The 26,327-nt window shown below is 46.5% G+C and overlaps 1 long non-coding RNA gene and 2 other non-coding genes across 4 annotated transcripts in view; all 3 read left to right on the top strand.

The window, feature by feature from the left end:
* The first annotated feature begins 26 nt into the window (after positions 1-26).
* On the top strand, positions 27-167 carry MIR8908E (microRNA mir-8908e). The gene has a single exon (NR_128888.1). It is a non-coding gene; the product is annotated as a microRNA mir-8908e (primary transcript).
* Positions 168-1,063: 896 nt separating this feature from the next.
* MIR8908C (microRNA mir-8908c) lies at positions 1,064-1,146 on the top strand. The gene has a single exon (NR_128897.1). It is a non-coding gene; the product is annotated as a microRNA mir-8908c (primary transcript).
* A 23,745-nt stretch (positions 1,147-24,891) lies between these two features.
* The window catches only part of LOC119868529, an 86,022-nt gene continuing 84,586 nt past the window's right edge, over positions 24,892-26,327 (top strand). Inside the window, exons 1-2 of one of the 2 annotated variants that reach the window (XR_005386488.1) lie at positions 24,892-24,985; positions 25,104-25,180. This is a non-coding gene — a long non-coding RNA (uncharacterized LOC119868529). The other variant, XR_005386487.1, reaches the window with a different exon arrangement.

Below are 26,327 nucleotides of genomic sequence, written 5' to 3'. Positions count from 1 at the left end.
GCGGGGGGGGGGGGGGGGTGTGGGGCTGGGCAGGCCACACCGGGTTCTGTGCTGTGTGTAGTGCCCTGCATAGGAAGGTCCTGATTACCAGTATGATGTGTAACAGTGCCTGCCTGGGTAGAGTAATGCTCCACAAGAACATCTTTCCAGTGGGCCCTGTGTCTTAATGGGGATGCAGGTTCCGGTGTCCTTGAGGTCGGTGCCTTGAACCCGGGAAGGTCCTGGCATCCACTGTGTTGGGCCTCAGGCAGCAACGAGATAATTTCAGTGGTTGGTTCCTAATGGGGTGAAGTCCTGGAGTTTATAGAAGATGAACACACTTCTTCGTAGGAGAAGAGAACAGAGGAAATATTTTACTCACTCTGTCCTTAGTCATGTATGGAGATGGGGAGCAAGTAATTAGGGGATCCCCATAGAGAGAGGAAGGTCTGTTGGATTGCTTCGTGTCTGTATTATCTTGAGTAAAATCCTCATGACGTGTGGGGAGACCAGAATGTTGCATTTGTGAGTGACCGTTGTATTGGAAACGTGCTCCACATTGAGGCAAAGCTGTGGTCAGAGCCTTTTGTAAGAAAAGTACCAACCAGTTATCCTTGGTGAAACCCATGGCTTTGTGAGTATCGGCTGCTCAAGAGAAATACTGGTGGTGTCCTCGGTCCGGGAAGCTGGGTCGAGGTGCATGTGGTATTGAGCTTACTGCCTCGAACTCTTGTTAGTCCTGGCAGGCACTTCTGCCTTCGGCGTCATCAGAATGATTCCACTTGTCTATTCTAACGATGCAAGAGCCTAAGTTTCTACAAGGTAAGCAATAGTTGACATTTGAAGCAGAGGGGGGAAAACACAGCGATAGGGTTGGTGTTTGTGTCCTCATCATCGTCCAGGTAATCCCAGAGAAGGTAAGGGATTCCTTCGTGAAGAAAGATGCACGTTAGAGGGCAATCGGTTAGAATCGTCCAGCATTAAGGGAAAATGGTGGGTACAGTGTTAATGTTGTGGCTGGGGTAGGGCAAAAGCTTCGCATGAGAGTGAACAGGGCCCTGCACAGGATCTGTTTGAGCCATGATGTGTGCAGTGCCCTGCTCAGGATGGCGCTGATTACATACTCTAGGAGTGATTAGCATCTGCCTGGGCCGAGTGATGCTCACTAAGAACCACCGTTTGTGTTGCCCCAGCCACCCCTGCTCCATGGGAATGGGGGTGCATTTGTCTTCAAGGTGCCTGTCTTGAACCCAGGAAGGGAGGGCTTGGTCAGTCACTTGTGTCTTTGGCATCCTCATGATGGCCTCAGGGGTCTGTCTGTTCCTTACAATGCGAATTGGCACAGATGGGGGAGATGAGGAGGATAATCCCTAATAGATGGAGGGAATACAGAGACAACCTTGATTTCTCTGTCCTCATGGTCATGTCTACAGAGGAGCAGTTGAGCGTGCCTCACCGCAAGAATTATGTACGTGTAGCCACTGGGTCTGCATTGTTTTAAGGCATGAGAACATCGTTTTTGTATAGTCCTCATGACGTAGAGGGGGTGAGATGAAATCTGTGTATCAGAGTGAGTGCGAGTGGCTAATGCATAGGTCTCAAAGTATGGTATGTGTCGTGCCCTACGTCAAGAGGTGCTCATGAGGTAATTTAAGTGTTCGCCATACCAGGGTGAGAAGAGAAATGCTCACCAAGAGGAAGGCTTTTGATGGCTTTCAGGTCGGTGAAGGGGCCAGAGGTGTGTGTGTTCTTGAAAATTCTTCCTTGAACCCCGGAATGGCTCTGGTAGGGCCAGCCGGTTTTGATGACGAGCATAAGATGATTCAGTGTTCCATTCTTTTTTGTTTTTTTCTTTTTTGTTTAGGATCTTACTTATTTACTTGACAGAGAGAGACACAAGCAGGTTGAGCAGCAGCCAGAGGGCATAGAGAGAAAGAGGCCCCCTGCTCAGCAGGGAACCCGAAGGGGGGTTCGATCCCAGGGCCCCAGGACCATGACCTGAGCCAAAGGCAGACACTTAATGGACTGAGCCATCCTGGTGCCCTCTGTGTTCCATTCCTAATAACTTTAACACCTTAGGTTTAGAGAAGAATGTGCAAAATAAGTTATTTTCTCTGGGTCCTCCTAATCTATCAGGTAATCCTAGAGGAAACAAGGGATCCTCACTAAAGCCCAGCTACGACAAAAGGCCGGCCAGTCGCTCAGTGTGTAAGATGCTGATCATTCATGTCTTGGGTGGTTGTGACTTCTGGAGCGATCGTCGTTTGCAGCGACTTGCAGCTAGCGATAGAAGAGCTGCCGCAGTTCTTGCACTCCATTCCTGGACTTAGGGTGTCCTGCCTCCCCAGTGGGTCCCGCCTGGGAGTAGTATTATTGGCAGTGGTGTTTTCCTCATTATGAACACCAGCTTGTTTGAGAACATGCAGAAAATGTTTTTTGGGGGTCTTCAAAATCATCCAGGCGGATTAGGTGTGGGTCACCATTGATGAAGATTTGCAGGCCTGTGTGCAGTATGTGCGCATTCTGTCCCTCTGTAAAAACACTGGTCACGGTCCACGTGATTTGTGGGGTCAGATATGAATAGTTTCATGTGAGTGTGTGAGGGGCCGTGGGCAGTATCTTGAATACTCACAAGGGTGCGGGTCCCTTAGACCTTGTGTCACGGTGTCTCTCTAGGCCAGGTCATGGTCAAGAACCACCCACAAGTGTGGTGGCCTCTGGACTGGTGATAGGGATGGAGATACATGTGTCCATGAGCTGTCTGCTTTAATTCTGAATGGTCCTGACGGAAACCTCGTGCTCATCTCCGCTTTCTCAGGATCATTCCAGTCGTCCATTCTTAACTGTGAATACCTACCAGTTAGAGAAGGTGAAGATAGAATACAGGAACAGATTGTTCTCTTTGGTCAAATCAGCATCCTGAGAAATTCAGTGTCCTGAATGGATTCCTTATTCAGGGATTTATTGGAGACAGACGGCAGTGGCTTAGCACGTTGCACCTTTATGGAAATATCTTTGCGTTACTCATGATGGTGGTCAGAGAGATGAAAGCTCTGCCTCTGTGTTCACAGAATACAGCGTCAGCGCTCTCCCTAGGGTCATGCTGTGTGCACTGACACAGGGAGAATTGTGGTGAACGCTTAGACTCCATGTTGGTCGCCCGTTGGTGTGGATGTAGCAATACGAAGTAGAACCTCCTCTGTGGTGGTCTCTCATTGGTGATGGGATGGAAATGTACTTGGCATTGTTCTCCTTTCCCTGCCAGAACACCCCTGGGTGTCTTGTCAGCGATCCTCCTGAGGACTTGTGTGGTACAGTACTAACAATGTGACTACCAAGAAATCAGTTATTAGGAAGGAACTTCCTTAGGAAGAAGAGAAATCCAGAATCTCCTGCTTTGCCTTGGTCTGCAGACTCATCCCTGTTATCATTGAGCAGTTGAGTATTCTCACTTAGGGAATTGTGCAAGTTGCCAGGCAGTAAGGGTTGCTTTAGAGCTAGGAGTACATCCTAGATCAGGATGAGTGTGAATGGCGAATTTCCTGTTGAAGCATAGTGTGTGTAGTGCCCTCCCCAGGAAGGTGCTCATCAGTTCACTGTATGTTAGCCTCACAGGTCTGGGTGGAGACCTGTTCAAGAGAAACCACATTTTCGATGACCTTCACATTGGCCATGGGTATAGAGGTGCTCTCATCTTTAGCACGTCTTCCCTGAACTCATGAGGGTCCCGGTAGCCAGCTGGTTTTCATTCCAGGCAACCATATGAAGATTTCCGTGTTTCACGCCTAGTGATGTGAATACTTAAAGATTAGAGAAGACGAATAACTTCCGTAATGGAAGACCGTACAGAAGGATGGTTATTATCTCTAGGTAAAAATGCAGGAGGTCGGGGGACTCTCCCTGAGGAGTATATGTAAATAGGATGTCCTGGCAATGGTTTGGTCGGAATTTGTTATGGAATAATTTGGAGTAGTGTCATTTTGCTGTAGGGAGAGAGAGGAGTGATCGGGAGACTGGACCGGTCCTCCACCTGGAGTCCCTGTGGGTGTAGTGCCATACTCTCAAAGGTGCTGATCATGTAGCCGGAGTGTATTCGGTGCCTCTGTGGGTAGAGTAATTGTCAGGGAGCAGAACTCCTATTGTGGCATCAGGCAGGTGGTGGGGATCGAAATGCACATCTTGGGCTCCACCTCCTTGATCTCAGGGGGACCCTGGCAGATCCCTGGGTGAGATGAGAAGTATCATCAACACGACTTTAAGGGTACCTACGAATAATGCAAACACCAAGACGTTAGAGGTTAGAGATGATGAAGTACTTCCCAATGAAAGGTGTCCCTGGAACAAACCTCTCCTTTTTGAGCCCTCCTAATTATCCAGGTAAACCGGAGCATTTTGAGGAAGAATGATGCAAGTTACCGTTTGCTATTGTCTCGCATAATAGAAAAAGCTGGCGTCCATCCAGTGCTCATGGTGTGGTGGGCAGAGATACGAAGTCTACATGGCAGTGTATGGGGGTTCCTGGGAAGGTCTTCTGCTCTGAGCCATATTTTGTGCGGTCTCCAGATCCCATACATAGACTGTAGGAAACGAATGCCCATCAGGGTAGGGTCCTGCGATACAGGAGAGGGCGAGCTTTTCCTGACAAGGAGCTCTCCACTGACATTCTTGATTTCTTTAGCGCACTAGGAGCCACCTGGGCCTGATCTCCTGGAATCCTTAAGTTGATTTTAGTGACCTATTCACAGAAACACATATACACCTACCCATAAAGAACCTGAAGATACAATTCGATAGAAAACATACCACAGAAACCGGCTTGTTCTCTCTGGGTCCTCAGAATCATTCAGAGAGAGTGATCCATTGAGAGCATCCCCACTGAAAGAAGTTTGTGATCGGAGGATAGCATGTCAGCATATGTTCTCAGGATAAAGGGAAATTAAATTAGGACCATTGCTTGTGGATTTCTGGCATCATCAAACTGCTTTCAAAAACCTACTACTTCTTACTGAGTTGTGAATATGTATAGATGAGGGAAAAAATTGTATACACTTTCTAATAAAAGAACGAAACTCCAGGGCAGCCCGGATGGTTCAGCAGTTTAGTGCCACCTTCAGCCCAGGGCGTGATGCTGGAGACCCAGGATGGAGTCCCTCGTCGGGCTCCCTGCATGGAGCCTGCTTCTCCCTCTGCCTCTCTGTCTCTGTCTCTCTCTGTGTCTCTAATTAATAAGTAAATAAAATGTTTAAAAAAAATCAAGAGAGTAGTCCTGTTGATGAGGTACGGGTTAGTGACCACTACGTGAGAGTGATCAGGGCACTCAGGAGGACCTGTATTGAGAAAGGAGGGGTGAAGCACCCTGCTCAGGAATGCGCTGATTTCCCATTCTAAGAGTGAGTAGCTCCTACCTAAGGTGAGTAATGGTCTCGAGAACAAACATTTATGGTATCCTCCAGAGGGTTGTTGGGGCTGGAGGTACAGTTGTCCCAGTTCCCTGCTGCGAACAGAGGAGGTTCCTGGTAGTGATCTAGTTGTATTCTTAGGCATTGTCAAGATGATTTTAGTGGTCCATTCCTAATGTGAAGAAAGCCTACAGATCAGAGAAAATGACGATACCTCCTGCCAGTGGAGTCTAGAACATGAAAAGGGTTTTCTTTTCTGGGTTCTGACCATGACAGCACAGATAGAGGGGGACTGTGGGTCCCCACCGGGAGAGGTAAGAGTGTTGCTGGGTAGTGCGTGTGCATTTGCGAGGGTTATCGAAGGTGCTAGCAAGACCTCTGTCGGATCTCCGGCATCCGTGTGATGATTTCAGTGTTGAGTTCCTTGCTAAGTGAACAGCTAAGTTTAAAGAAAATGAGGCATCTTCATTATAGAGGAGGTATCGGAACTCTCTTGTTCTCTGCAGGGAAACGTTGAGCGTGTGCAGGCATCCTCAAGTGAGAGGATGAGATGCCAGTTGGTGAACACAGGGTCATCGTTACGTAATGTCTCTGAAAATTCTGGGTAGAGTCATCCTCATGATTGGTTTGTTTGGAACAAGAAAGCTACATGTGAGAGAGTGCAAGTGGGCGCCCGGGAGCATTTACCTTGTGCCCAGCCATGGGCAGTGCCCTGCTGGGGAAAGTGTGTGTCACACAGGGAAGAGTAATAGCCCTTCTATAGGTGGAGTGATACTCGATGCGGATATGTGTGGAGCCTTCAGATCAGCGGTGGGGACGGAGGGGCATGTGTTCTTGAGCTGTGTGTCTTAAACCCGGAGGGCATAGGTTACGTGCTGGTTTCCATTGCCGGTTACCTCAAGATGATTCCAGTGGTCCGCTGTGAATCATGTGAACACCTACTGTTTGGAGGAGTGGAGGATACTTTGTAATAGGGAAGAGAACGTGGGCACAAGCTTGTTGTCTGTTGGTCCTCCTAATCCTCTAGGTTCACATGCAGTGCTTGAGGGGTCCTCATGGAGGGACGAGTGCTACTTGAGGGCACGGGGCTGGCATTTTCTAGGCTTATGGAAATGTTATGGGAACAGTCCCCATGATATGGTCCACAGAGTTTAAAAGTTATGTGAAGTGCTAGTGAGATAGAGAAAAACCTTTTTGACAGTCAAATACACCAGGGCCGGTCATCTCCCTTGATTACGTTGTGCATCGGCCTGCCTGGAAATGTGCTGATAACACAGTCTCTATGTCCAGTCCCTGCTTTTGTGGGGGAGCGATGCTCCACAGGCACAACGTTTTTGATGGGCTTGGGACCAGGGAGGATGGCGGACGTGCTGTTTGCTGGTGTCGTCTGCCTGGAACTAAGGAGGGAGTGCCCTGGGAGGTATGTGGATCTCAGCCATCCTCAAGGTGATTTCTGTGTTTCATTGCAATTCATGGGAACACCTCAGTACAGAGAAGAAAATACTTGTGAGATGAGACCAAGATTCTGCTCCAGTGGTCCTCCGATTCATTGAGGTCCATCCAGGGTGGTGCAGGGGCTACTCCCTGAGGGGGGCTGTATGAAGCTGGGGACAGTGAATGCGCATTTTGTAATTTTATGAAAAAGTTGTTAGTCAATGGCCTCATGATGTGTTCTGCAGGGAGAAGCAACACTCACCTGTCACAGCCTGGATAGAGCAACCAGTATTAACGGGTGGTCCCCTGAGGACGCCGAGAGGGCTTGGGGTACAGCAGCCTACCTTGAACACAGGCTTCTTTGTCAGCCACGTGGTCATGCTGTCAGGTACCCAGAAGATGAATTCTGTGATCCAATCCTGACATGGTGAATGCGTTTCTGTTACAGGAGATGAAAATACTTCGTGATAGAAAATGAGATAACGGGAATTGGCCTGTTCCCGATGGATCCTCCTCCTCCTCCTGGTAAATGGTAGAAAATGAGGGGAACCGCAGTGATGGGTATGGAAGTCAGAGGGATGTGCGTCAGACTGGTTTATGTTGGGGAGCACCTCGCAGACAGACAGCATGGCTTGGTGCAGAGAGACCTGCAAGCTGCACGAGGGAGCGGAAGAGGAACAGGGCCTGTCCGCCACGAACGATGCTGTGTGCAGTGCTTTATTCAGGGAGGTGCTAATGACGTCACCTTAGAGTGATTAGTTCCTGCCTGGATACAGGAATGCTCACAAAGAACGGCTTTTGCAGTGGCAGTAGACACGGGGATTGGCCCCGAGGTACCATTTGCCATCAAGTAGACTGCCTCGCCTCGAAGTGCGGTGGGCCCTGGCAGACGCCTGGGGGTTTCTAAGTCCTCCCCGGGATCTTCTCAGGTTTTAGTCCTATCCTGGTGAACACCTAGAAATTAGTTAACAGGAGGGTGCTTCATAAAAGGAGAGGAGAACAGAAGAAAGCCTTCCCAAGGGGCTGCTGTGTCATAGACCTCCCCCAGATGACTGTGGTCAGGCCTTCTGAGCTCCTGTGAACCCCTGGAGGTGAGAGAACGCGCAGATAATTGTGTGTAGAAGAGAACACAGAAAGGTGGGGGTTGCTTTGGGTAGTTTAATCATGTGGGCGTGACCGTACAGCGGGAGAAGGACCCACACTGAAGGCTATTTTCAGGTTGGAAGGTAGAGATGGTCGTCATCCGTGGGCAAGTTAAAATCCACAATATTCTCTTGGTGAGGTGGGAGAGAGCTGCAAGCTACATTTCAGAAAAAGAGGGTGACGAGGCAGGTCCTCTTCCTTGATCCAGGCTCAGTGAAGCGTTTTTCTCAAAAACGTGTTGGTCGCTTGGACTGTCGATACTAGAACACTCAGGGTGATTGACCGTGTAACAGAAACGAGTGTGCGGTGTTGTTCAGACCCCCGATGGGATTGTCGACACAAGTGTCTTTGGTTGCCTTGAGCACAGGCAGCCTTGGGAAGTACTTGTACCTCCTATCTGGTGGGTTCAAGATAATTCTAGGCGTCCCATCCCTGAGAATGTGAGCACAAACTGTTAAGAGGAAGATACTTTGTAATGGAAGAAGGCAGGAACAGGCTGTTTCTTGGGAGGCATATACGTCATTGGTGTAAATTGGAAGAGCTGCTGATCACATGTGAGTGTCTCTTGCAGTGCGGACGTGCCCACAGCAGCATTTTGTGTGATTGTGAAGCAGTCTTGTGTACCATCACCCTGGTTCTCAGGGAGGGAGAGGAATGGGATGGGCCAGCCTGCGAGTGAGCCCGGGCCTGGCGGCTGCCTGAGCACACTGGGAGTTGTGCCCCACCCAGACCGGTGCTGGTTCCAGAGACTAAGCGTAACAGCATCATTCTGGGTGTGGTAAAGCTCCACAGGACAGCGTGTGTGGTGTCCTCGGTGGCTGATGGCGTGCGGGTAAGATTCCTTGTGCTGCCTGTGTTGAACCCACAGTGTGCTGAGAACGCTCTGGGTCAGGTCTCAACGTTTCCTCAGAGAGCTTTCACTGGTCCATTCCTAAGAGTATGAATTCCCACAGATGGATAGAATGACGATCCCTCCTAGAAGAGGAGAATGCCGAAGAATCTGAGCTCTCTGAGGTCTCATAGTGTTCTCGATAAATGTTGGGGTGTCTATGCTGGCCCCGGTGAGGGAGGGAGCCTGTCGCGAGGCAGTTGTTAGCCGTTTGTCGCTGTCCTGTTGCCCTTTGAGTCTGTTCTTTTTCATTTGGCCCGAGGGCTGAGAGTTCTGTTTGGGGGTTGTGTGGTGTGGGGCTGGGCAGCCAACACCGGGTTCTGTGCTGTGTGCAGTTCCCTGTATAGGACGGTGCTGATTACCGGCATCATGTGTAACAGTGCCTGCCTGGGTAGAGTAATGCTCCACAAGAACATCTTTCAAGTGGGCCCTGTTTTTTCATGGAGATGCAGGTTCCGGTGTCCTTGAGGTCAGTGCCTTGAACCCAGGAAGGTCCTGGCATCCACTGTGTTGGGCCTCAGGCAGCACTGAGATAATTTTCGTTCTTTGTTCCTAATGGGGTGAAGTCCTAGAGGTTACTTGCGGTCAATTTGACAGGGATGAGGAGAACAGAGGAGGACCCTATTCCTTCCCTGTCCTCACACAAAGCAGAAATTACAGAGTAGCTTTGGCTCTCACCCAAAAAAGGAGAAAACATAAAGTACTTGTGGGTATCTCAAGTGTCTGGTATATCCAGTTTCTAGGGTGGTAGAAAAACCTTGGGTGTAGTCATCAACATTGATTTGGCAGGACAGTAATAGCTGCATGTGAAACGAAAAGGTGCAGGGAACAAGTTGTCCACATTGACATGAGAGTGGCGTGCGGGTAAGATTCCTTGTGCTGCCTGTGTTGAACCCACAGTGTGCTGAGAACGCTCTGTTGCAGTAGCATTTCTAGGATGTTTGCAGTCACCTAGGGCAGTTTTAGTCAGTAGCTTCCTAGGCATAGCGATGGTCCGAAGAACATTGGTGGTGTCCTTCAGTGAAGTAATGTGGATGGAGACGTGTTACAGCACAGTCTGCCTTCACTGACTTTAATATTTTGGGTCCTAGTCAGGGATATGTAAGCCTCCTTGCATTGATTCTAATGTGTTTTTCCTATTAATGGTAATGCTTAACTAATTTTTGAAGATGAGGATACTTCCTCATCAAATGTGATCACTTTATGCCCTCATAATCATCTAGGTAAACGGAGAAAAGGGAAGGGATTTCCTTTTAATGATTCATTTATAAATTTTAAAGAGAGAGGGATAAGAGCAGGGGGTGGGACAAAGAAGTAGATCTATTGAATGAGATATGGACTTCCTACTGAGCTTGTAGCCCACATGTGAGGCTTGATTTCAGCATCCTGAGATAGTGGCCTGAGGTACAATTCAGAGTTGGACACTTAATAGAGTGAGCCACCCAGGTGCCCCTGACAATGTGATATTTTGAAGAAGTTTCATACAAGTTGGAGAAGAGTAGGTTTACACTGTCCAGGATACGGAAAGTTCTTGGTTTGGGTCATTTTAATGTGCTGGAATGGGATGAAAACTACACGGTAGAGTGAACAGGGCTCTGGAAGGCATCTGAGTTGAGTCATGATGTGTGCAGTGCCCTGCCCAGGATGGCGCTCATTACGTAGTCAACAAGTGATTAGCATCTGCCTGGGCAGAGGAATGCTCACGAAGAACAACATTTGTGTTGCCCGCCACCCCCCCCCCCCGCATGTTGATGGGGATGGTTGTGTATTTCTCCTTTAGCTTCCTGTCTTGAACCCAGAAGCACTTGGGTAGCCCCTTGAGTCTCTAGATATCTTTCTCCATCTATTCCTAATAGTGTGGAGACCTATGCATTCAAGAATTTGAAGATACTTCCTAATATCAGAAGAGAGTACCCAGATTCTGTTTTCTTCTGCCTTGTCTTAATCATTCACAGAATGAATAAGCATTTGAGGGTTTGCAGTATTGGAACTATGCAGGTTCCAGGACTTAGGGTAGGTATTGTTTTGGAGTATAAGAAAGTCTTTGGTACAGTTCTCCCATTGTGCCGGGCAAAATAGGATGCTACAAGTTAGGGATGAGTGGGAGTGAGTAATACTTATCTTGTTGAAACAGTTTGTATGTAATGCCCTATCCAGAACGATCCTCCCTCATACCAAGGAACCATTGTCTAGCCCAAGTTTATGTAGAGCAGTGTTCAGTCAGGACTTTTTTTTTTGATGGCCCTTAGATCATTTATGGGGAGAGATGTGATGTGCATTTGTCCTTGTGATGTCTTAAAGTGACAAGGATCCTGAAAGACTGGTAGTTTTGATTGGAGGCAACATTAGGTGATTTCTAGCAATGTAGACATGTAATGTTTAGAGAAGATGAAGAATTCTCCCAGTAGAAGAGACTTGGGAACAAGGATGTTCTGTCTGTGTCCTCATCATCAAACAGGTAAGCTTAAAGGATATTTGGGTGTCCTTAGTGAGGGAAGTATAGAAATTAGAGCACTGTTCATTTGGGGAATATAAATAATAGTGAAAGGGAATATAAGGGAAGGGAGAAGAAATGTGTGGGAAATATCAGAAAGGGAGACAGAACATAAAGACTCCTAACTCTGGGAAACGAACTAGGGGTGGTGGAAGGGGAGGAGGGCGGGGGGTGGGGGTGAGTGGGTGACGGGCACTGAGGGGAACACTTGACGGGATGAGCACTGGGTGTTATTCTGTATGTTGGTAAATTGAATACCAATAAAAATTATTTTATTAAAAAAAAGAAATTAGAGGGCTGTAGTTTAGGAGTGTCTTCAATTATGGAACAATCTAAAGATTTTATTCCTTTATTTGGAAGTGACAGAACTGGAGTTGGGAGAGGGGCAGAAGGGGAGGGACAGACTCTGCAGAGCAGAGAGCCTAGTGCGGGATTCTGTCTCAGAACCCTGGGATCATGATCTAAGCCAAAGGCAGACACTTCACGAACTGAGCCCCCCCCCCCCCCGGCACCCTGAGGATTATGGAAAAATCTTGGTTAGATCCTGTTTTTGTAAAAATCAGAATTCAGAGTTCCATGGGGATTTTGTAAGCCTGCTCACTAGAGGTATTCTATATCTCTTGCCCTACTTAGAGGTGTGGTGACACTTCTGCTATGTATAAATGGTTTTTCTCTTTGTAGAGTGATGCTGAAGAAGAACAATGTTGGGGATGGTTTTCAGAGAAATGTTGGTGAGAGATCTATAAGTGTCCTTGTGCTGCTTTCCTTGAACTGTGGAGGCCTGTGGAGCCACCTGTATCAGAGGTTTCATTTAAGATTATTTAGTCATCCATTTTTAAAAGAACAGACCCCTAGAGGTTGGAGAACATAAAGATTGGCTAAATGAATTTGTGAGCATAGGAAGTATCTTGTATTTTTGGCACCTCTTGGTTCAAGGTAAAGTAGGTGAGGTGATCAACAATTGAGTGAAGCTACTATGCTGGAGGGAAGTGGGTCTCCATTGTCTAGGGTTAGGAAAAATCTTCTGCACAGTCATGATAATCAGGAGAGTTACAGATAAAAGCTGCATTTGATCTTGTGAAGGTCAGTGAGCTGTTCTACTCCTTGAGTTGTGCTGTGTGTAGAGCCCTACCTAGTTATGTGCCAATCACTTAGCGTTTGTATTGTTTGTTTGTCTAAATAGAGTGGTGCTCTGTAAGATTTTTAGTGGTAGCCTTTAGCCTATTGGTAATGGTGATGCTGTATTGATCTTCTTGTTGTGTGGCTTGAATTTCACAGCTCCCTGCTAAGTCATTTGGTTATGGTATCTGACAACTTCATAATGTCTTCAGTGGTCCAAACCTGGTAATTGGAAAACCAAGTGATGATGTTATAGAAGATAAAGATCTTTTCTAAGGTAAGAAAAGTACACAGAAATGTACTTGTTTTTCTTTGTTATCCCTGTTAGTCTAGAAAGACATAGTACTTGAGAAGAGCCTCATTGAGGAAAGATATAAGTTGAAGGGAATATATTGGAATTTTGTAGGGTTATGGAAAAAACTATATAGTTGTGAAGGTGATATGATAGAGAAAGCTACTTTTTTTAAAAAAAAGATTTTATTTGTCAGAGCATAAAGCAGGGTGAGTGGCAGGCAGAAGAAGAAGCAAGCTCCTTGTTGAGCAAGAAGTCTGACATGCACCTCAATCCCGGGACCCCAGGATCATGACCTGAGCTGAAGGCAGACGCCCAACTAACTGAGCCACCCAGGCATCCCAAGAAAGCTACTTTTGATAACGCAAGGGCAATTAAGATAAGTCTAGTATATTCATCTCTACTCTGTGCAGTGCCCTATCCAGAAAGGCGCTCGTTATGGATTCTAAGTGTAACGAGTACCTTTCTGGATTGAGTAATGTCCAGTAAGGGCAACATGAGTTGTGTACTTCCGTAGGTGATAGGTTTGGAAGTGTATGTGACCTTGATCTGCCTACTTTGCAATCCTGAGAGTGCTTCTGCAGCCACCTGGGTGTAATTTCAGCCATTTGTAAGATGATTTGAATGGCCAATTTCTAATGTTGTGAACTCCTTCATTTGCAGAAGATAAAGCTATTTTGTAGTGAAGGCAGAGAAGAACATGCTAGTTTACTTTGTGTTACCCTAATCTTTGAGGAACCATACAGCAGGTGTGATACAGAGAGGAGGATGCATATTGGAGGGCATTCAGTTCCATTGGCATTCTTCAGGGTTATAAAAAATCTTTGCTGGAGTCATTGTGTGTTTGGTTGAGAGAAAAAAAAGTATATCTGAGAATGAGAAAGGACTAGATAGGTTTTTTACTCTGTGTTTTGATGTGCCCTGTGACTTACTTAGTATTTTTGATTAGTTAGACTCTGTTTTTAATATTTGGGTAGAAGAACACTTCTTGTATATGGTTATGGAGATGGATCTTGAGTAGAACTGCCTGCATTGAATCCCGGAAGGCCATGTCCATCAGCTGGGTCTGATGGTAGGTCATCCACACTATGACCTCCGAGTTCCATTCTAATCTGTGTGATCACCTTCAGAACAGAAGATGGAGATATTGCTTAATAGAAGAAAACACAGGAACAACATGCTTGGTCTTCCTGGATCCTCTTCATCATCTAGGTTAAGATTGACAAGCTGAGAGTATATTGTTTTATTTTGTTCATATGTTTATTTGTTTTTGACAGTATTTTTACTGTGTGAACAGTGCAAGTCAGAGTATACTGGTCAACATTGGCTAGTGTTGTGGAAAATGTTGGGTACAGTTACTGAGATACAGGGAATGGTAGATGAAAATGACATTTGAGTATGGAAGTAGGACATTGAAGGTCATCTGCCCTGAAATCATGTTGCATCCAGTTCCCCTGCCCAGAAAGGTGCCCATCACATATGTGTAACAAATGACTGAGACGGGTAATGTTGGAGAAGATAAATGGTGGCAGTGGTCCTTGGAACAGTGTTGAGAATGAAGACACTCGTGTCCTTGATCCTCATGCTTTGAATTAAGTGGACCCTGGAACACACCTGGATCTCAGGCCCCCACAAGTTCATTTAAGTGTTGCATTTCTAACAATGTTTATATCTGTAGATATATACCATGAAAATATATTGTGATTCATGAAAAGCACACAGAAAAACCTTGTTCTCTCTCGTTTGCATGATAGAGCAGATAAAGTTAGACCTGACAAGGGATTTCCCACTCATGAGGTAATTAACTAGAGTGCTGTTGATTGGCTTTATCTTGGGTTATGAAAAATATTTGGTAAAGTCGTCATGATGCGTTGGGTAGAGTGACGAGAGAGCTACATGTCCAAGTTCTTGGTGGACTGGACAGATATTTCACCTTGAAGCCATGCTGTATCTACAGCACTGCCAACAACGTGCCAGTCACATAGTGCACATGTTAACGTTGCTTCTGTATGTAGAGTAATGCTCAGGAAAACTGTTTCTGGTGGCATTTGTATCCATGAATGGCATTGGAGCTGTTGGACTTTGGAATGCCAACCTTGAATTCAAGAGGTCTTTGAGAGCGACCTCCAGATTATTTTAGTGTTCTATTCCTGTGTGTCCATTTTCAGAATGTAGGAGATGTGTCTTCCTAAAATAAGAGAACATGAAAATCAGCCTTTTCTCCCTGGTTCCTCATAATCATGCAGGTAAGTGGTAGGATAGGTGAAGATGTATTTCAAATATTGGAGGTTTTCAAGTTGGAGGGCTCTGTTTGGCCTTTAGAGGCTTATGAGAAGATCTCTGTTAAAGTATTTGTTAGGTGGTTTGAAGTACGATGAAGTACGATGAGTACAGGATGAGTACAGGGTGTATTCGGCAGGTCCTACAGGTCGACTTCATGTATAGTGCTCCGCTCAGAAAGATGCCAGTTACTTGGCTTCATATACCCATGTAGGTAGAGTGATGCTCAAGTGGAATAATTGTTTTTCATAGAATTCAGAACAATGATGGGGGGGTATGTGCCAGTGTCCCTGAGTTTGTCTTGAGCTGCGGGATCCCTGGCAGTCACCATGATCTCAGACATCCTCAAGTTCATTTCAGTAATTGATTCCTCCTAATGTGATAAAGTTTAGGGAAGAGGAATATAGTGTGTAGGAGAATGAATATAGGACCAAGCTTGTTTTCCCTGGGTCCTCAGAATTATCTAGATGAAAATAGAGATGTTTAAGATCATCACAAAGGGAACAAAAAAAGTTGGAGGGCAGTGGGTTGACCTTGTCTAGGTTTAAGGAACTGCATTGGGTATAAGCATCAAGATGTGGTAGGCAGAGAGATGAAGGCTACTTCTCAGGGGTACCTGGGTGGCTCCAACGTTTAAGCTTCTGACTTCAGCTCAGGTCATGATCTCAGGACCATGAGATGGACTTCCTTGTCAGACTCCCTGCTCAGCCGAGGGTCTGCTTCTACCTCCCTCTCTTTCTGTGCCGCCCCCATGCTCTCTCGCTCCCTTTCAGATAAAGTCCTACACATCCACCACCATGTGATTACTGTCCTTGTCTGCAAGTTGTGGGTCTTTTATCCCATCTTTACATGGTGCCTCTTATGGTGGAGTGATGCTCAGTAAAAACAATGTTTGTTACAGTCTTTGGGCAGCATTGATGTTGGGGCTATAGGCATCTGTTAGCTGCCTAAGTTGAAATCAGAAATTGCCTAGCAGTTAGCTGTATGTCAAGCATTCTCCAGAGGAGTATAGTCCTCCTTTCCTAGTAAAGTGGACACTTAGGGAAGAGAATATGAAGATACTTCTCAATATAAAAAGTAAGAAAAGCAAGCATGATCTTAAGAGTCCTTGAAATTCTCCAGGACCATGTAGAGCAAGTGAGGGGGTGACACCTGAGCAAAGCTTGCAGTTTGGAGAGTCTTGGGTTGGATTTTCCTAGAATCTTGGAAACCTCTTTGGTCGAGAAATGGTGATACAGTGGGTATTGATGAGAAAGGGACATCCGTTAATGCCAGTTTTACTGCGCAGATTAGTTAATGTGAGTTAAGCTTTGTGCAGTTCTCTGTGTGGGGAAGGTATTGATTGCCTAGACTAGGTATTTAGTGCCTGTCTTGGGAGAGAAATGGTCTACAAGAAAAATGTCTGTGGTTGCCTTGAGAGAAGTAATGGTGATGGAAATTTATGTGTCCTAGACATTCCTGCCTTGAATCTTTAGAGCCTTTCCAACCACCTGGGCCTCTCATCTCAGGCCAACTCAAGAAGGTTTCAGTGATCCCTTCCTACAACCTGAACACCTAAGATATAGAGAAGACGCAGATAAGTTTCTACTAGATGAAGAAAACAGAATCAGTCTTGTTGGCTTTATTACTAGGACATTATCATCATCATCATCATCATCATCATTCTCATCATCCTCCAGGAAAATGTGGAGTATGTGAGGGGATCTCCAGTAGGGAGTTTTGCATTTGTATAGCAGTTCAGTTGAACTTTATTAGAGTTATAAGAAAAAAATGATGGGTTCAGTCATCATGATATTTAGATGTTGAGATATTAGCTTCATTTGATAGTTGAAAATTACCAGGCAGATGTAGATTGAAGCCATGCTGTGTGTTGTGCCTACCCTAGACTATGTGTAGTTTAGTGCCTGTCTGGATGGAGTACAGACATGAAGAAAAACTTTCATAACCTTTGGTCCCATGATGCGGATGGAAATGGTTGCATGTTAGCTGCCTGCTTGAACTCTTGAGGGGCCAGGTGACCACTTTGATGTCAGGCATCTTCAGGGTAGTTTCAGTGGTCCATTGCTAATAATGTGAACACTTAACATATATTAGAGAGGATGGAGTAACATTCTAATAGAAGAGAATATTGTAAACGTCTTATTCTCTCTTTGTCCTCATCACCTAGTTTAAAGGTAAAGCACTGAGGGCATCCCCCAGATGGGTTGGGGTACATGTTGCAGGTCAGTGCTTTGGGATTATCTAGGTTAATGGAAAGATACTTGAGATGCTCAAGATTTTGTGGAGAGAGATGCACAAGTTATATTCGAGATGTCTAAGGGAGACAGGCCAGGTCATAAATAATAATCTGTGCTGTGTGCGGTGCTCTACTCAGATTTTGATCAAATAGACTACATGTAATTTGAGCATCTCTGGGTAGAGCAGTGCTCAAAAAGAGCAAAGTTTGTGGTCGCCCTCAGTACAGACAACACGATTGGCAGTGGAAATGTATATGTCTCAAGTTATACCTGCATTGAACTCTGGATGGCTCTTGCAGAGAACCATCTCACTAATTCTCAGTGCCATTTTCTTGGTCCAATTGTAACAATGTACATGCATCCATTTTAGGAGATGACCTTATAGAAGAAGAAGCTCGTTCTCTCTGTGGTGATATCCCCAATGAAGGGAGGCTTGCAAATTGCAGAGCAGTGTGTTTAGTGTAGATGAGGTTTAGGGGAAACTGTGTGGTACAGTCAGTGTGATGTGGTGGGGAGGGATGAACTACATATGTGACTGTTCTGGGGTCCTGAGAATGTCCTCCATGTTTAGCTCTGGCTGTGTACTGTGCTCTATCCAGAAAGCTGCCAACGACCTCTACTAGGTGTATTGGTCCCCATCTCAGGACCAATGTTGATCTCCACCGTAACAGTGTTGTCTTGGCCTTCAGACCAGTGATAGGATGGAGATTCATCTGTTCTTGAGTTGTTTCCTTGTAATAATTAAGGAAGGTCCTGACAGCCAAGAGTATGATTCAGTGGTTTCTTTTTTCTTTCTAAAGATTTTATTTGTTATGAGAGATAGAGAGAGAGAGGCAGAGACACAGACAGAGGGAGAAGCAGGCTCCATGCAGGGAACCTGATCCCGGGACCCCAGGATTACGCCCTGGACTGGAAGGCAGACGCTCAACCACCGAGCCACCTAGGTATCCTGATTCAGTGGTTTCTTGCTAATGGTATGAATACTTAGAAGTTTAAGAAAGTAGCAATATTTTGTAATACAGCGAGAGAACAGAGCAAGAACTTTCTTCTTTCTTGGTCCTCATAAACATCCAGGTAAACACAGTAAAATAGGGCGTATCACTGGTGGAATGATGCAGGTCTCAGGGCAGTTTATTAGCATTGTCTGGGGAAATAGAAAAATCTTCTGTATGGTACTCTGTCATAGGGTGAGAGATGAAAGCTACATCTGAGGGATCCCTGGGTGGCGCAGCGGTTTGGCGCCTGCCTTTGGCCCAGGGCGCGATCCTGGAGACCCGGGATCGAATCCCACATCAGGCTCCCGGTGCATGGAGCCTGCTTCTCCCTCTGCCTATGTCTCTGCCTCTCTCTCTCTCTGTGACTATCATAAATAAATAAAAAAAAAAAAAAAAAAAAGAAAGCTACATCTGAGATTGTACAGGGGACCTGATAAGTCCTATTCCATGTAACCTTGCCATGTGATGAGGCCTTTCTCTGAAAATGTTGGTCACTCAGACTCTATATAATCAGCACCTGGGTCTGTATGGGAACATTCTGTAGGGACACTGTTGGCCTTCAGTCCTGTGATAGGGATGAGATAGCATGTGTCCTAACCTGCATGCCTTGGATGAGGAGTGCCCTGGTGGACCCATGGTTTGATCTCAGGCATACTTCAATGGTCTTTTCCTCACAGTGTGAGAAAGTACAGTTTAGAGAAGATTAAAATACTTTTTCATGGTTGAAGAGAACTTGCGAACAAGCTCTTTTTCTCTGGACTTTCTCATCTATTTTAGCATAGAGCAGTTGAGGGGATTCTCTCTGATGGAAGGTTCAGCATAGAGCAGTTGAGGGGATCCTCTCTGATGAAAGGCTGTAATTTGGAGGGGGCAGTATTTGGGCCTTACTTAATTAAGCATATCGCTGAATGCTCAGCATGAGCCTCAAGATATGGGGAGAATGGAAGGTACATGCAACAATGCTGGGAACACTGGGCTGATCGATGGCGTTGACCTATAATGTGTGGAGTCTTCTACTCAGAATGGTTCTGTTCCTATAGATATCGTGTTATGGGTACCTATTTGGGTAGAGTAACGCAGATCACTGAATGAAGATAGAAGTTCATCTGTCCTTGACTTGATGCCTTTAACCCCAAAGACCCCAGGCTGCCATCCTTTTCCTGTATGTCTTCAAAATGATTTTGAAATGTATGATATTCCACAAATACGAACACGTACAGAGTAAGGAACATGAAGATGCTTCCTATTATTTTTTTTTAGATTTTATTTATTTATTCATGAAAGACACAGAGAGAGGCGGAGACATAGGCAGAGGGAGAAGCAGGCTCCATGCAGGGAGCCCGATGTGGAACTTGATCCCGGGGCCCTGGGAATCACACTGGGCCAAAGGCAGATGCTCAACTGCTGAGCCACCCAGACGTCCTGATACTTCCTATTAGAAGAGAACACAAATAAGCTTGTACTTTCTGGATCCTCAGAATTATCCAGGAAAAGGTAGCACAGGTGAGAGAGGTTAAAAGTGGGTGGGCAGAGAGGGGAACAAACCATAACAGACTCTAATTATAGGACACAAACTGAGGGTGGCTGGAGGAGAGAGGGGGGCAGGATGGCATAACTGGGTGAAGGATGTTAAGGAGGGCATGTGATGGAGTGAGTCCTGGGGGTTATATAAGACTGATGAATCACAGATCTTTACTGCTGATACCAAATAATACATTATATGTTAATTAATTGAATATAAGTAAAAATTTTTTTAAAAGAAAAAGTTGGTGGGCATGTCTGGCCCGGCAGGGGCGAGAGTGTAGTAACTCGGGCTTCCAAGGGAAATAGCACCAGGAAATAGCACTGAGGCTTCTTCCTCCTCCCCTCCTCCCCCTCCTCCCCCTGCTGGCGCTCACTACCATGGTGGCCAAAAAGAAAGTTAAAGTGAAGAAGGGCCGGCAGGGAAGCGGATGTGCAGAGCTGGGCCTGTGGGCCTCACACCCCCAGCAGCAAGGACTGTGGCATTGGATTTCATGAAGGTACCTGTGGGGCCCAACTCCATCCATCTGGTGTAGGGTGCCCTGCAATTGGAAGAAGGAGTTTGGAGCTGACAGAGATTCATAGCTGTGGGGGGTGGGGGGGCTTATGACAGGGACTTGGGCACCAGAGCCCACCAAGGCACCCTTCATATGGCATGGTACAACGCCCAGTGCTAGGAGACCATCCATGTGACAAGCCCTGCACTCAGTGACCATAGCCAGGAAAGGGAAGGTTAAGGACTAGCTCCCAGGTCTGGATGCCAAGGAGTCTGGACTCGTCCTCTCCCACTCATGTCCCAAATGTCTTACCCACCAATGCCTCTTGTCTGCTCATTAGCTTTATCAGTCATATTCTCCTTTTGCCTTTCATTCCACCGCCCCCACCCCTAGGTGGGGATGGACAAGGGATTGTGGACAGTGAGGCTCCTGTCCCAGAGGGATGTGATTTCTTATAACCCCCTTTGTTCTTCCCCAATAAGATGCCATTACTAAGAAACAAACCATTGTGTTTTTCCTAAAAAATTTAAAATAAGACTTAAAAAGTAATAGAAGTTGAAGGGTAATAATTCTTCATTTTGCACTATTATAGAGAAAGAGTTAACTGTTCTCATCATGTGACAGGAGAGTTGAAAGCTACATTTCAGAGTATGAGGGGGGGCTAGACAGGTCCTTTCTTCTGAGCCATGCTGTGTGTAGAGTACTATTGAAAAATATGTTGACAACTTACTGGATGTGTTATTAGCATCTGTCTGGGTAGAATACTTTTTTAAAAAAGATTTTATTTATTTATTTATTCATGAGAGATACACAGGCAGAGACACAGGCAGAGGGAGAAGCAGGCTGCATGCAGGGAGCCCCATGTGGGACTCGATCCCAGGACTCCAGGATCACACCCTGGGCTGAAGGCAGTGCTAAACCGCTGGGCCACCAGGACTGCTCTAATCTTGGAAATCTTAAGTAAATGGAATAGGTAGATCCCCGCAGAAGGAGGAATACAAGTCAAAGGGCAGCAGAGCTGTCTCTCGTCTAGAGTTTCAGGAAAATACTGGGTTCAGCCATCATGACGCATTGGAGAGAGAGATGAAAGTTGGGTTTGTGAGGAGGTGAGCATCTGGACATGTCCTTCACCTTGAAGCCATTCTGTATGCTGTGCCCTGCCCTGCCTGGAAAGGCACCACTTACTTTGACTAATGGTAATTGGCGCCCCTCTGGGTAGGGTAAAGCTCAACAAGAACAAGGTTTCTGGTGGTCTTCAAAACTGTGATGGGGATGGAGGCACGTGTGTCTCCCTGAGCTGCCTGCCTTGAACAAAGTAGGGCCCTGGGAACCAAGTGTAATCTCTGGGAAGTCCAAAACTATTTCTGTAGTTGATTCCGTACAACGTTGTGATGACCTGTAGATTAGGGGGAAGAAAGGATATATTTCCTCATGCAAGAAGGAAAACCAAAAGCAAGATTTTACTCTGTGGAACCTGCTAACCATCTAGGTAATGGTAGTCCACATGAGGCCATTATGACTGAGGGAGTTTTGCGGTTTTGAGGACAGGGATCGACAATTTTCCTGTGTTAGGGGAATATATTTTGTGTAGTCTTCACACTGTATCAAGGGGATAGAAAACTACTTTCTTCTAGTCATGTTGGGCTTTGCAGGGTCTCTCTTAAGCACCATGTATTTTGAAGTGACCTAGCCACCTGGATTGCCTTGGTAGAGGAATAATCAGTTACAACATTGGTGGTGACCTTCTGTCCCATGATGGATTTGGAGATGTCATATGTCTTGAAGATGATTGCTTTAATAAAGTTTAGGGCCCCAGAAACCCCCTGTGTCTTATTGCACAGATTTTTATGACCATTTCAATGGCATATTTCTAATAGGGTATATGATAAAGCTTAGGGAAAGCATAGATAATTCCTTATAGAAGAAGAGACATAGGAAAAATTTTGTTTTTTCTGTGTCCTCATTATCCTAAAACTGAGAGGATGCACACTGAAGAAGGTGTGAAAGTGGAAGAACAGTGTGTATGTTCATGAAAAAGGATACGGTCTTCATGGTAGTGTGGAATGAAAGATGAAAGCTGGATTTGAGCGTATGACATGGAAGAGGTAGGTCATCCACCTTAAAGCCAAGCTGTGAGTAATCCCTTCCAGAGTGAATTATTATCTTATATCTAATCAATGAATTTCAGGGTTATAGGGAACTCCAAAAGGAAGTGACTGTAATGATGTAGTTGCGCATCACACATTTGCTATTGAACTGCCTGCCTTGAACTTCTGAGGGCCCTGGAAGTCACCTGCAACATAGTCCTACTATCAGTTATTACCATGGGTAGTCCATAAGAATGTGAACAGCTACATATTGGAGAAATAATGATCGTTTCCAATTAAAGAAGAAACACGTAAGCAAGCTTGAACTGAGTACTCCTAGTCATCCAGGTAAATATGGAAAAAGGGATTCCTAATTGAGAAAGATGTAAATTAGACAATATTATGTTGGCATTGTCAAAAATTAAAGAATCATGGGACAGGTCATCACAATGTGGTGAGGGTGAGATGGGTGGGATATGGGTGAGGAACAGGCCCTGTACAGCATCGTCTTACTGCATAATGTATGCAGTGCTCTGCTGAGGAAGGTGCTAGTTGCATTCATTCATAAGAGTAATTAGGACCTCCCTGAGGGCAGTAATGCTCACCTGAAGGACGTCTGTGGTGTCTTCTGGAGCAGTGACGGGGATACCGGAGTATGTGTCCTTGCGCTCCCTGCCGGGAAAACGGGAGGGCCCTGGCAGGTAACTCTGTGAGGTCTCGGGCATCATCCAGCTGTCAGCAGTCCATTCCCATCGTTGAAGAAAGAAACACAAAGACTCTTGTACAGACACAAGCCTTGTTCATGCTGGGTCACACTCCATAGCAGGGCTCCCCTAACCCTAGAGTGTGTGAGTGGATCCTCCCAGAGGGAACAGTGCCCGTTGGAAGTGATTGATACTTAGGATCAGCGGTCAGTAATGGACACACTCATCCTGATGAGAGGAAGAGTGAGGAGGAAGGTACATTTGACAGGGCAGGGGGACTGGGTGGGGTCTCCCTCCTGCCCCCCGCCCCCAGTTAGACTGTGGGCCGCTCCCTAGCCAGAACGGTGCTGATCTGGGAGCCTATGTGCTGTGGATGCCTATTTGGGTAGTGCGATGTTCTATAAGAATGTCGGGGTGGCCTTCGGAGCCGCAGTGGTCCCTGGGGTGCCCGCCTTGTAAGGAGGGGCTCCCAGCACCCCTGGATTTGTTATCGTCACGGAGAGCTCAGTGTTGCATACCTACTGGGGCAGATAATGATGCTTGTAGGGGAAGAAGAGGACACTGGGACAGGGTGCTGCTGTCAGGCCACCTCTTGTCTCAGTAGATGGAACAGGGAGAGGGGCCCCCTGGAGGAAAGGCCCGCAGCATGTGGCAGGAGTCCAGGAGCCTCTAGTGACACTGCTCACGCTGTGCCAGAGAGGGAGAAGGAAACTTGGACTTTGCTGAGTTGCCGGGTCTGGCCAGACCCTCTCCTGCGGGCCACACTGAGTTTGGGGTCCTACCCAGAAAAGTGCTGATGAAGCAGGATACGGATTATTAGCGCCTGACTGAGTGGGGTCCCAATCAGTAACATAACTGCCCGTGGTGTCCTTCAGCTCAGTGGTGGAGGCCCTGGGAGTGCTTCTGTCCTCGATGTTCTGTACTTAAAGCCAGCAGCCTATTGGCAGCCACCCAGACCAGATCTCAGATGACATTAAAACAGTGTTTCTTAGGATATGGGGGTTGATGAGGCAGAAGAGTCCGTTATAATTCTGCCTCTGGCTCGGGTCAGGATCCTGGGGTCCTGGGAAGGAGGGCCGCATTGGGATCCCTGCTCAGTGCGGCACGGACTTCCCCTTCCCACTCTGCCCCCTCCCTGCTCCTGTGTGCTCTCTCCTGTTCACTCACTCTCAAATACAGAAAATCTTTAAAGATTTTTTTAAACAGATTTTACGTATGCATTAGAAATACACACAGAGAGGCAGAGAAATACACAGAGGGCGAAGCGGGCTCCTCACAGGGGGCCCGATGTGGGACTCGATGCCACATCCAGGATCACGCCCTGAGCCGAGGGTAGACGCTCAACCACTGAGTCACCCAGGTGTCCCACAGATATTTTTTTATTAGAGTGTAGTTGACGCATGGAATTACACCTACTTTAGGCATATGGCTTAAGCTTTATCATTATGCTGTGTTCACAAGTGTGGCTTTTATCATCTATTCCCATACATGGAGATTAAATGTTGTTAAGATCTGTGTTCTAGTGTTCACCGTGAACTCCTAAGGAACTTTGGAAAAAAGAATGAATTCGGACAAAGTTGGTTCTCTGTGAATCCTCCGAACCAACCAGCTAAATATAGTCCAAGTGAGGACATCCCCATGGAGGTAGAAATGCAAGTAGGAGGTCAGTCAATCGGAATTGTATAGAATGATGGGAAAATGTGGACTCTAGCTTTTATGAATTTGCCGGGCAGAGAAAACAAAAGTTCCACTAAAGAGGGGGGGTGATAGGGTTTGTCAGTTCCTGCATCCACAGTGTGTGCAATGTCCTACCCTAAAGGTGGCCATCACGTGGACTAATACATAGTGACTGCCAGCCTAGATAGAGGAACCAGTATCAACCGGTAGTCGCCTGCTGATGAAGAGAGGGCTTGAGGTACGGCAGCCTACCTAGAACACAGGCTTCTTTGTCAGCCACGTGGTCATGCTGTCAGGTACCCAGAAGATGAATTCTGTGATCCAATCCTGACATGGTGAATGCGTTTCTGTTACAGGAGATGAAAATACTTCGTGCTAGAAAATGAGATAACGGGAATTGGCCTGTTCCCGATGGATCCTCCTCCTCCTCCTGGTAAATGGTAGAAAATGAGGGGAACCACAGTGATGGGTATGGAAGTCAGAGGGATGTGCGTCAGACTGGTTTATGTTGGGGAGCACCTCGCAGACAGACAGCATGGCTTGGTGCAGAGAGACCTGCAAGCTGCACGAGGGAGCGGAAGAGGAACAGGGCCTGTCCGCCACGAACGATGCTGTGTGCAGTGCTTTATTCAGGGAGGTGCTAATGACGTCACCTTAGAGTGATTAGTTCCTGCCTGGATACAGGAATGCTCACAAAGAACGGCTTTTGCAGTGGCAGTAGACACGGGGATTGGCCCCGAGGTACCATTTGCCATCGAGTAGACTGCCTCGCCTCGAAGTGCGGTGGGCCCTGGCAGACGCCTGGGGGTTTCTAAGTCCTCCCCGGGATCTTCTCAGGTTTTAGTCCTATCCTGGTGAACACCTAGAAATTAGTTAACAGGAGGGTGCTTCATAAAAGGAGAGGAGAACAGAAGAAGGCCTTCCCAAGGGGCTGCTGTGTCATAGACCTCCCCCAGATGACTGTGGTCAGGCCTTCTGAGCTCCTTTGAACCCCTGGAGGTGAGAGAACGCGCAGATACCATCTGTAGAAGAGAACACAGAAACATGGAGGTTGTCTGGTTGGTTTAATCATCTGGGCGTGACCATACAGCGGGAGAAGGATCCACACTGAAGCCTGTTTTCAGGATGGAAGGTAGGAAATGGACGTCATCCGTGGGCAAGTTAAAATCCACAATATTCTCTTGGTGAGGTGGGAGAGAGCTGCAAGCTACATTTCAGAAAAAGAGGGTGACGAGGCAGGTCCTCTTCCTTGATCCAGGCTCAGTGAAGCGTTTTTCTCAAAAACGTGTTGGTCGCTTGGACTGTCGATACTAGAACACTCAGGGTGATTGACCGTGTAACAGAAACGAGTGTGCGGTGTTGTTCAGACCCCCGATGGGATTGTCGACACAAGTGTCTTTGGTTGCCTTGAGCACAGGCAGCCTTGGGAAGTACTTGTACCTCCTATCTGGTGGGTTCAAGATAATTCTAGGCATCCCATCCCTGAGAATGTGAGCACAAACTGTTAAGAGGAAGATACTTTGTAATGGAAGAAGGCAGGAACAGGCTGTTTCTTGGGAGGCATATACGTCATTGGTGTA

Source organism: Canis lupus, chromosome X (assembly GCF_011100685.1).
Source record: "Canis lupus familiaris isolate Mischka breed German Shepherd chromosome X, alternate assembly UU_Cfam_GSD_1.0, whole genome shotgun sequence".
Taxonomy (NCBI): domain Eukaryota; kingdom Metazoa; phylum Chordata; class Mammalia; order Carnivora; family Canidae; genus Canis; species Canis lupus.
Note: the sequence above shows the minus strand (reverse complement) of the source record. Positions and strands in the feature narration are given on the sequence as shown.